The following is an 11,281-nucleotide window of genomic DNA, read 5'->3' as shown; positions in this document are numbered from 1 at the left end:
GATCTGACAACACTACTTTTTTAATTAAAAAGACGCGAGGACGATGAAGCTTGAAATATTCGATTTAATGTGCAGTGTCAAATTTCAAAAATTCGATTCAATAACAGCTTCCTTTTTTAATTAAAAAAGCTACGAAGACAATGAAATTCCAAAAATTTGAATGATGTTTTTTTCTAATTAAAAGATACGATGACGAGTAAAATATACTAAAAACTTGATTTATTAAAACATTCGTAAATCAATTAAACAACTTTTTTTTTTCTAATTAGAAAAGACACGAAGAGAATCGAATTCGAGAAATTTAATAATTTTATAATAATATTTCCTTGAAGCATTTTTTTTTAATTGACACTAGAACTACCGACTATTAAAGTAAAGAAATTTTCATCAGGGACATTGAAGACAAAAAAAAAAAAAAATAAATAAAAAAAATGGAGTAACCTTACAATACACTGGTTCACGTCTAACAAAAATTATAGATTCGTCGTTTCGAACACTTTGGTAGTTCTAGCGTTGAAAATGACGCACAAAGATAATTCGAATTCGAGATATCGAGATTTAATGATAACATTTTCTTGAAGAGACAGACGAACGAGGTTGAAAATCACAGCCGGTATTCCTGGCGGGAGACGACACGTGGTTAACTGGAGGCACGCGGCCGCCCCACTCTCCGCCACGAGTTCCTCGTCCACGCTGGACGCAATCAGCCGATCCTCAAAGCGCGACCGGTAGTCGAACCGCGTGCACGTGGAGCCCGACGTGGCTTCTGCCTCCGTGGATCGCGATCAACCGACCGATCAACGGGAGCCTGATATCGATCGATCCCCCCCTTCATTCAGCCCGGAGGATCTAGCCGTGAAACGTGACTACGATCGTGGATGATCGACCGTTCGGAGTTACACGAGGGAAAACGATCCCGATCGCCATCGATCCGATCCTAATTGAACGTCGTTTGAAAACAGTAGTCGAAACGTGTCTCTAGAGCTTCTCTCTCTCTCTCTCTCTCTCTCTCTCTCTCTTTCTCTCTCTCTCCGCTCCGATCGGTAGACGGTGAATCGATTTCCGTGAAGAAGCCAGCCAGCAGGTGAATCATCCAGCAGGGGAGACGTCCAGTCATCCAGTCAGACTGGATCCGACTGGGTTTCACCTTTCGACCAGGAGAACGAACGCGCACCGGGGTGGTTCCTCGGAGTTCAGTGGCACATGTGATCGTGAACAGAGGAGATCCGAGTGTCTGGGTTCTCGCGGGGACCAGAGGTTTTTCTTTGCCCGAGGATCCTGGATCCGGTGGAATGGACGAAGAATGAAGGAAGGGTGAACGCTCCGCTGCGTAGAACGTGAGAGAGCTGCTTCAAATCGGTGAGTCGAGTTTTCTCCAAGTTGTCTTGTAATTTGCTTGAATTTTCTTTCGATACCATGCACTCCAGATACTATTCTATGGCAAATCGAGCAATAAATCAGCGCTGTTGGAAGTAGAATTAGATAAATTATTCGTTTCGTCGCGACAAAGGATATAATTGTTAATTAAGCAGTTCTCTTTGACTGTTTTCAAAAAATTTACTTTCTTTATTTAATACTTCGGTTGTGTCGTATTAAAATTCTTTCTTTTAACTGCAAAAATTGAATCAGTGAACCGAACAGAAATATATTTATCGCGTTTACCTTCTTTAAAGAGAAAATTTACGAGCAAATAAAGTGACCTAATATGTCCTCTAGGTCTACGTACATATTTCAGCTTGTTCTCCTCTCGCGTATTGATATTTAATATAGACGAAAGTTTTTCACATTTTGAGGAGAAATGTTACGAGTGAATAGAGCGACCTAATATTTTCTAGTTGCCACGTGTTTCAGCTCGGTCTCAGAATCCTCTCTCGCGTCGTATTGATATTTAGTATACACGAAAGTTTTTCACAAGAAACTCGCGGTAACAGACACGGAACGCGATCGTAATCCAGGTTGAAGGTTTGTTGTTTTTGCGTGGCTCGTTGGAACATCTGTTGATCACTGTTTCCAAGATACATACTTTCTTGCGTGGGGCAAAAACGTCCCGTGAGAAACGCATAATAACACGGAGACATCGCGGAATGTCGCGAACTAGGTTACCGATCTTTTACCAGGAAAATTTGCCACGAGCCGCCAGCTGTGTTCCAGCTAAGCTTTCATGCTCATCGACTCTCGTGAATCTGGAAGAAAGAAAAGAAGAAGAAAAAACACGTCGATTTATCGAATTATTCCCACTGAGATTGTGCGGGTATTTCGTTTCGTGTATATTTCGTAGCTTACGTATTAGTATTTGAATACTTATCGTAGAGAAACTTTCGTGTCTATCTTACGTGAAACATTGTGAAATTTCCTTAATGACTGTTGTGATATATTGGTTAAGCGTGAATTATTAAAAAATTAGTGCACGCGAGGATTGTTAAAAATAGTGATGATATTAGAGAGTGTGTTATTATTTTATTACAGAATTTCTTATAATCACGATAAATAATCAACTGTTTAATCCATTGACATGTTCGTGACGAGCCTCGTTTCCAACCTGGTGGCAAAAAGAGAAGAAATCAATTTTTTTCTTCTTAAATTTTCACATTGTTATTTCTTATCAATTTTAAAACACGTTTATGATAACAGAAGAGAGATTAATTTCAATTATACAAACGGTAGTTCCCAACATTGCAGTTGATTAAAAACCAACGTTTAATTCATTATACTTTTCAAATTAATTTATAACATCAAATTCTGTACTTTCACTTCAAAAGAAATTCGCTTCAAACATTCGCCTAATCTCTTTTTTTCACTGTCATCGTCGCCTAGATTTTACAATTTTGTGAAACTTTGAGGAACTTCAATTATTGCACGACTCTCGATGAGTTTGCTCATCTCTCGAGATGTACACCGGTAATTCCCATGTATAATACACGTATACACTCGCAGGAAGATTTCTACAACTGTTCGATTACTTTCGCGACTGCCGTGTTTCGATCTTCTTCGACAGTAAATAGAAATCGCGAGGAAGGATGACAAAGCTCGTGAGCTTTTTCGCTCGTGAGATACATCGACGATCTGTCGATCGTGTTTTTTCAGAGAATGCTTTTACAAAAACGTACGTACGATCTACTTGATCCCCTCGAGTCGAACCCAGTCTCAAGCTGAGAAACGAGAAACTGTCGTGCGTCAGGTTCGTGAGCAATTCTCAGCAATTTTCGCGACGTGTTCAACACGAGCCAAGCAGGGTGGCTGTTACAACACGAATTACCACTTCATCGTTAATATTCCGTTCAGGCAGGTTAAAACGAAAGTGACTTAATTCCTGTGAATCAGTTATGCCTTCGCGGTTAACAAGAATGAAGGCCTGACAAGTCATGTAAAGTCCTCGCTGATGGAAATTGGACAGATCGCGCCTAATTAGCTTTTCTGTTCGTCAAACAGAGATACCTCCGTTTTAATTGAGTCGGCAGTGTAATTCTGATTGCTTCCTCTTCGACTCTAGTTTCTCTTAGAGGAATTTGAATCAGGATTCTACATATGTTGACGTACGACATCAACAGTAATCGCGACAATCAAGGTAGAATCAAAAGAATTGTCGAATTTATGAATTTCTCCAGATTTTTATATTCACTTTCATGTCGTCTGTCTTATATTTTTTTTTTTTTATACTTACGAGGAAATATTCATTATGAATTAATAATTTAACAAATAGTTTTATCTATCTTATTTAATTAATTGATTCATTCAATTTATTTGATCGATCTTGTATTTATTTTCATATTTACGGTAAAAATTCTATATTTGTTAATATTTATTATCAACACAACTGATCGAATGTTTGATATTGCCGATTGTTAATTAACAGTTCAATGAATAATTTATTTTTTTCGAGTAAAGAAATAGGAACGTTTGTTAGGATTGAAGAATCGTTTGATCAAATAAATTTAGATATTGTTTAAATAGCTTATTTTAAATTGTCGGATCTAAATTAAGTAACGTATTAAGTAATTTCCAATCTCGTCGTAATTTTCTATCGATAAAAGGATCCTCAACTTTTGAGAAAAAAAGTGTAAAACAATCGTAATTAATATGTTTGACTTCTCAATCACATTGAAGTCTCTCTTGTTAAATAGAGTAACAAAAAAATCGTTGATCAAAACGAAAGCAATATCAGAACGCAGGAGCTACCATAATGCAATTAACCTCGGCTTTGTTTTTTTTTTTCAAACCATTTATCCATCAGCACAAATTTTCTAAAAACCACTTCGTCAATGTCGAGGATAAATCAAGATGGAAAGCAGAAATAGAGTCCGCGGTTTATCGTGATCGATCGATTTTATTATATAAATCGTCAGCTGCCTACGTGGTTGTATTCTCGTTATGTATTGTTGGACAAACCGGTTGGCGAGCAGACCGGAAACGCAAATAAATGTATCACGATAAAATCGAGCTCGTCGCTCGCGATGTACATCGAACGTATCACCGGAAGTAATCACGAGTCCATAAAACGATGCGACATCATCCCCTGGAAATGTACGATAAACTAACCTCTCTTGTCTTATAAAACATTCTCGAGTCATTCTCGATATTTATATATTCCCGAGTAATTCGCGTGTAAATACGAGTTGTGATTTTAATTCGAAAGAAAAGAAATTACACACATAAAAATTGCCAGTGCCACTCAATTTGAATTAGCATTGTATTTATATTTAAAATTCTTCAAATTCTATTGTGAGATGATTAGAAAGTACAAGTTACATATAACGTTTGAATCAAGCTGGTAGACTCGAAGTTGCCTTAAAATTGATCCTCCATAAGAAACGAAAATGACACGATCCAACTTTCACCCATGGTCTTCATTTATGAGTCATATAATGACGATGACTAATACAATTTTCCATTTCGTGATTCATTTCGAACATGTTAAACTTTTGTCAACGCAAACATTCTCCGTTGTCCCCTTGTCTTGTAAAACGAAGCATGATATAAATATCGACTTGAATGAGTGAATTATAGCCTCATGGAGTTTGAAATGTACATTCTTCAAATTGAAGATTAATAATAAATACAGTAGATTGTGCGATATAAACGTTTCAATATTTTACACTTGACCAGATCACAATAACTGATATTAAAACGATTGAGAAGATAATCATACAGTAAGACGTTACTTCAAGTATAATAAAAAAAAAGAAAAACTAATAATAACTAGAGATGAAATGGAAGTCCTGTAAAATGCAATAATGTCGAAGGTGGAAGCGGAATGAGGTTCAAGCTTTTGAAATGTAGCGTTAAATTAAAAGTTAGATAAAAGATTTTACATCACTTTCTCGTTAAACGAATATTCGGAGACTCTCAAGAGTTGCTAAACTTCAGTTCTGATTCAACTGGTTTGTCCCAAAATAATGAAGAAACGGTGAAATCAGAAGGGAGGAATGGAAAAGCGTCGTAATACAAGATAATAAATCGCCCAAGATCGTGTAACCCGCCGCCTTCTAACGCGCACAATGAATATCTATTGTCCCTTTTACTTTCTCCTGGCCGGCGACGAGACATGGCGTCCTCGTGTCTCGTTGAACACGAGAAGCCACGTGTACGTGTACGAGCGCGAACACCTGTTCCCATCGTTTCGTTTCGATTCGATTCGAGTGAAATGGCGAACTGAAACGTCGTTAGAAAATCGTCGAAAGAGTCAACTCGTCGAGGGAAAAGCTAGTGCCGTTGGCGTATTCGAGTTTCGGCGGAGTGATTTAGAAATCGTTCGGCTCGGAATTGCATTCTCGAGTCGATTCGACACGAGAGCACGCGCGTCGAAATTGGTCGACGTCGTTAGAAAGCAATTCGTCGAAGAGCAAAGTGAAACTGAGGAAAACCTGCGTTCGTGAAAGGGTCGGTTTTAAACTTTCCATGACCATTTTTGACGATGTTTGGAAATGTTTGAGTATCGTTTAACGCGATAAGATCGATACGATACGACCCAATGATGCCTTCTAATCATTCATACCTCGTCTGTGATTCATATTATATAGATTACTCTTTTACTTAAATATTTAGAAGAAATAGTTTTTTATTAGTAACGTAAACGTACGTTCGGTAATAACTTCTTAACGAGTATCGTAACGTGCAAATTGCGTTCGCAAATGATTGTCGTGACACTCATCAGTAATGTTCTACCATTCTCGAATGCTTGCCATTTATTTAACGACTTGCAGCACTTTATCTGTACACGCAAACCAGTTCTTTGTCGATTGCTAGCTGAGAAATAATTTTTTTCACCCACGAGAATCACGTGATAGTACGAATTTTCAATTGGAATGAATTTTTTGTATGACTGATATGACGGAGTTGAGACTTACTACGCATCAGTACTAATATACTCTTTCTATGTCGATTCTATATCGATTCTATATCGATTGGCAGAGATGCATGTGTGTATGTACTTATTTTAAAGCAAAAGTCAGGGGGCGGGGGTGTGACTTAGTTATTGATTAACCTACGTATAAAAATACATGTTGTTTACTCCCAATCGGATTCACGCTTGAATGAAAAGTACTATGAAAGTCAACTCGAAATTCAATGTATTAATAATACATTAAAAAATTTAATGTACACTATGGACTACGTGAAATGGAAAACAGAATCTATTTCAAATTATGGTCTAGAAACCATTATTTTGTTTCTTTGAACTAGTAAAAACGAGAGAGATTTCAAAAAGACTGCTGCGCGTGACAGATTGTAAAACGATACAAAAATCAGGTCATTTCTCAAATAACATCATCGTTTAATTTTCAGTTTGAATGACTCTCGACGAATTTTCGGAAAAAAGAATTAGAAATTAAAACATACTCCCGAAAAGCAATGGATGACTTGTGACAAATATCGGAGACTTTATTTTATAAATATTATCAATTTATTATTAATAAATATTATCAATTTTCTTAAAGAACGACTTGCTATTGAAAACGGAAACACACGTTGCCAGTGTAAACATTGAAATAACAAACGGGAAGGCACTCGATTAAAAGAAATTAATAAACTTACTGCTTACTTTAATTACTGAAACCGTGAGATGCGAGAGACTCGGTTTAATTGTCTTCTCGCCAGTGATTCTGAAACATTTTGTTAGCTTCCGCCAACCTGACGGAGTTATAATGTAATTCTTCGCTTTACAAACCTCGCGACATCGCGTGGATAGCTCCTGGAAAAGTAAACTTTCCAAATTGTTCCTGCCGGAAGATATCGTCGCAAAGTTGACAAAGATTCAACGAAGCTACAATTTGAGGGAATTGTATCTCAACGATGCGAGATAAGAAGAAGTTGGATTCTTCTTTGGCTTTGGAAATTGATTTGTCGAACGGATACGTTTCATCGTTCCTGATGATTGATCGGCAGAAGTTCGAAAGAAACCCGATAAAAATCGCGTTGGATGTTTCTTGCACGTCTTTGATCATCGACGTCTCGTCCTTTCATTATCGATATCTCTATCGCAACGTGTCCAATTCCTCGGCATAAAATCTTTGACGTTTCTTGAATTAAGCCTAGACGCGCGAAGAACCTGTCCAAACTTTTTTCCCTGTTTTTTTTTTTTTCTTTTTCAAGCAGTTTCAAACAGCCCGCGGCTACGCAACAAAGCGTTTCCATCGCGAAACCAAAAAAAAGCACGCGTCAAAAAACAAGCAATCCACTTTGAAACGAGCTCGGCTCCATTCTCGCAAATAATTCGTAATTCAACTGGATCTTCCTCTTGAATAGATACACTTCCGCTTCAAGCGTTTCTCGAATTTTTACGTCGAGAGCTTCGCTCTTGTTTCAATGGAAGATGACTTCAGAAGATTTGCGGTACGAATGAAAGGAAAATTTTAATACAATAAATGAAAATATAGGTATACAAATAAAAATACAAATATATAAATGAAAATAAATAAAGTAACAGAAATTTAAGTATACAAATGAAAATTGTAAATGAAATATAAATATACGAATGGAAATTTTAAACTTGTACGAAATGGAGAGAAGAAATCACGCGTATTAACCGAAAATCTTCCATATTTTTCTCGAATCTGCAAGATCTTTCGACAATGAGACTCTAACAACCAAAATTTTTTAAGTAATCCTTTAATAACCAAAATTTTAAACTTATACAAAATGAAAAGGAAAAATAACGTGTATTGACCTTGTAAATTCTTTTGTATCTTTCTCAGATCTATAATAAAATTGTGATGCTGTCATATTGCACAATTCTTTAACAACCAAAATGTATCGTCATACATTGTATATCAAATGTATATCAAAATGTATATCAAATGTATATCAAAATAACCGTTTGAAATTAATAAAAATAAAATGAATTATAAACGAATGTAAAAGATTCAAAAAATCTTAACATCTCAGCGGGAAAGTGTCGACGTGTTGCCACGATTGACTATAGAAACTGTCGTCTGCGATGACCAGATGGCTGGAAGATGGAACGATGCGTTTGATCAGTAGCATAGAGCTAATCAGTGAAAGTGCCACACGATCAAGCGGCCGCACTCTTGAAAATCGAATCGACCCACTTCGTGCCGCACTTACGAGTCTCACCATCTTGCGTCTCGTACGATGGAACAGTTCCTAGTCATTGTTATAATCGCTGCGTACGTTTAATCGCCGGTTGAAACAAGGTCGAACGCGGCAATTTCACGCGCGCGCGATGCTCTTTTCGTTCCGTTTCTTCCTCTTTGCACGTCAAAGTGTTAAAACTTGTAGCAAAAAGTATTAAAATACAAAAGGAAATTTGTAATACAATGGATTACACTGTCTCTCATTTCTGTAGCTTGTGTAAAATCATTCGAATACATCGTTGCAAATCTGAGATCGCGAAGTTATCAGATGCATTTTAAAATAGGATATATACGTGAAGAAATTATGTAAAATATTCAATGTATAATACGATGTTTCTTTTTTATAATACTCAATACGTAGAATGATTTTCTACTAAAAGTTTACTTTTTATGTTTTCAAAAATAGAAAATTTTTGCATGAAGATATCACAAAAATAGTCACTTTGACCATTCTGGTAGTTCTAGCATTAATCCTTTGAACTCCATTTGTTTCCAATATCGTTGCACGTTCACTTGTATTTATTTTAAGGTAAAATAGGTAAATTAATGTATTTGTTGTCTGTGTTGATAAACTTACAAAACTTATAAGTGACATCTCGAAGGTCACGGTAGAGTTTCACAGTAAATTTGTATTGTCAAGCGTGACGTATGGTTAAATAGTATCTAATATCATCTCCACGTAGTAAATCTACATTTTCATATAGAAAATAATTTACATATTTTACAAAAAAAAAAAAAATCATTCGAATCTACCCCCTCCCCAAAAATTGCGCCGTTTCAAATCTATCAAATTTCTACGAGAAAAATAACAAATCGCTCACGCTGACAACTTTGTTAAGTGGGTTACACAGTGTTTCGCCTGCTTGTCGCTCGTCGTTTCATTGGCTACGATGACTTTGCTCATCGAAAACCGTCGAGTGCAATCACGAACGAGAACGATTCTATCTGCGCGTGGAGATTCATATCGATTCGTCACGAGTTTCTTCGCTAACAGAGATACACCAATTTTCTAATTGTCTGTCTGTGTGTCGCACGGGCGCGCGCTCTCGTCGACCGAGATTTTCACAGTGCTTCCTCTCCACTTTCACTTCGAGTCAAATTCGAGTAGAATCCACGGTTTTAAAACGAAAGAGAACTAGATACGCGATTTGTTCCAGTCATAGGTCAGGGAACACATCGTAGACACACATGAACTGTAAAGTCACGTGGTATTATGAGGTTTCTAAGCTGCGTAGATATCGATCGATCCTCGCCGCTACGTTTCACCAAGAAATCCTTTTGTTCCGCTGGAGGCAGATGGAGAACAGAACTTCGAAAGCATAGCGGCGACGAAGTGAAAATGAAACGACGCGATCCGCGTTTCTCTCGTTACCGGTATTACATTCCCCGTTTCGTTAATTCAGTAGCGGTTGCACGCTCGTGAATCACTTCCACGGATAATAGTATCGGTATAATTTAACTAAAATCGGACGAGGCTCGATTAAAACGGTCGCGTACAGTCCAAAAATTGTTATTTAATTCCTCGTACGTAACTTGTTGTTGAGATTTGTTCATAATTAGATCAAAAGTTCTGCGATATATTTCGCCCGATTATGTTGTAATATTTTCTCTCTAAATTATTTAATTATCTGGCCATCAAATAAAACAATTTCTTACATCATTTACACGTATTTTGTCTCTTCAAATAATTTTTCAAACAATTTTTTACTCTGCTGTACTTTATCCTCTGTTGGGATTATTCATACTTATTCTATTTCAATGAATTAACTTAAATAAGGGACCATCTGCAAATGATTTGGACCCAAGACAAAGTTTCACTTTTCCTAAATTATTTTTCACTTGCGCTGGCAACTGATTGCGGACCATAACGAGTGGCCGAACCGTGTACAATAATTCGTCGCTTTTTTTTTTTTTGAACTCTTCGATATGATATCACTGCATAGAAATTATTGAGAAGTAATAAATGTATTATTTGTTTTGCCTGGATTACACTTAAATGTACTTAAAACTGAGGAAATATTGCAATTTTGGGACGAAAAAATCCTCGGCGTGCGTTAAAATAATCAAAATTAGTAGAAAATGATTCGTCGTCTCAGATTGTTATTTTTTTTAAGCCTTATACAATACACGCGATGGTCCTAAAGTCAAGATCTCGCCGAAGGTAACGAGTTTGAAGCAAACATTCACGAATCCACAGGACATTCTACAATTTCAATGCGACGAGATATCGATCTGAATTAGCGATACTATCCTGACAGCATACTATCATTTCACCTGCAGTCACACGAGAATTTCTTTTGTTACGTACGATAGGGGAAGAGCGACCGGATATCGTTTCGTTTTGATATCGTTGAGCTACGGTGTCGATGGAAGCGAAAACGAATCGGTGTACGATCGACATTCATCCAGGTGGCCCGATTAAATCGCGCCACTTGCCTCGGATATCGCGCTCGAACGATCCGAGTTCGCTCTCATCGAAAGTCGCCAGGTGTTGATTTCATCCTGGAGCCAGCAGATCGACCACAATACGACCGACTTTATTCTCGAATCGAATCGAGTGCTACTGGTCACTGGACCATCGCCATTTTCGCTCTAGTTTCAAGCTTCGCTCTCCCACAGACGAAATTAATACAGTATAAAAATTCTACCTCGTTGGACTATTGCTGTTTTTTTTTTTTTTTTTTTTTTTTTTG

At 37.1% G+C, this 11,281-nt stretch overlaps 1 protein-coding gene across 2 annotated transcripts in view; it reads left to right on the top strand.

Moving 5' to 3' along the window:
* Nucleotides 1-581: 581 nt before the first annotated feature.
* Nucleotides 582-11,281, top strand: part of LOC122538584 (serine proteinase stubble-like) — a 97,418-nt gene continuing 86,718 nt past the window's right edge. For both annotated transcript variants that reach the window (XM_043672800.1, XM_043672797.1), the window contains exon 1: nt 582-1,359. The gene's annotated coding sequence lies outside the window, so the exon portion shown is untranslated. The remainder of the gene's footprint in view (nt 1,360-11,281) is intronic.

Source organism: Frieseomelitta varia, unplaced genomic scaffold (assembly GCF_011392965.1).
Source record: "Frieseomelitta varia isolate USP_RPSP 00005682 unplaced genomic scaffold, Fvar_1.2 scaffold_168, whole genome shotgun sequence".
NCBI classification, from domain to species: Eukaryota; Metazoa; Arthropoda; class Insecta; order Hymenoptera; family Apidae; genus Frieseomelitta; species Frieseomelitta varia.
Note: the sequence above shows the minus strand (reverse complement) of the source record. Positions and strands in the feature narration are given on the sequence as shown.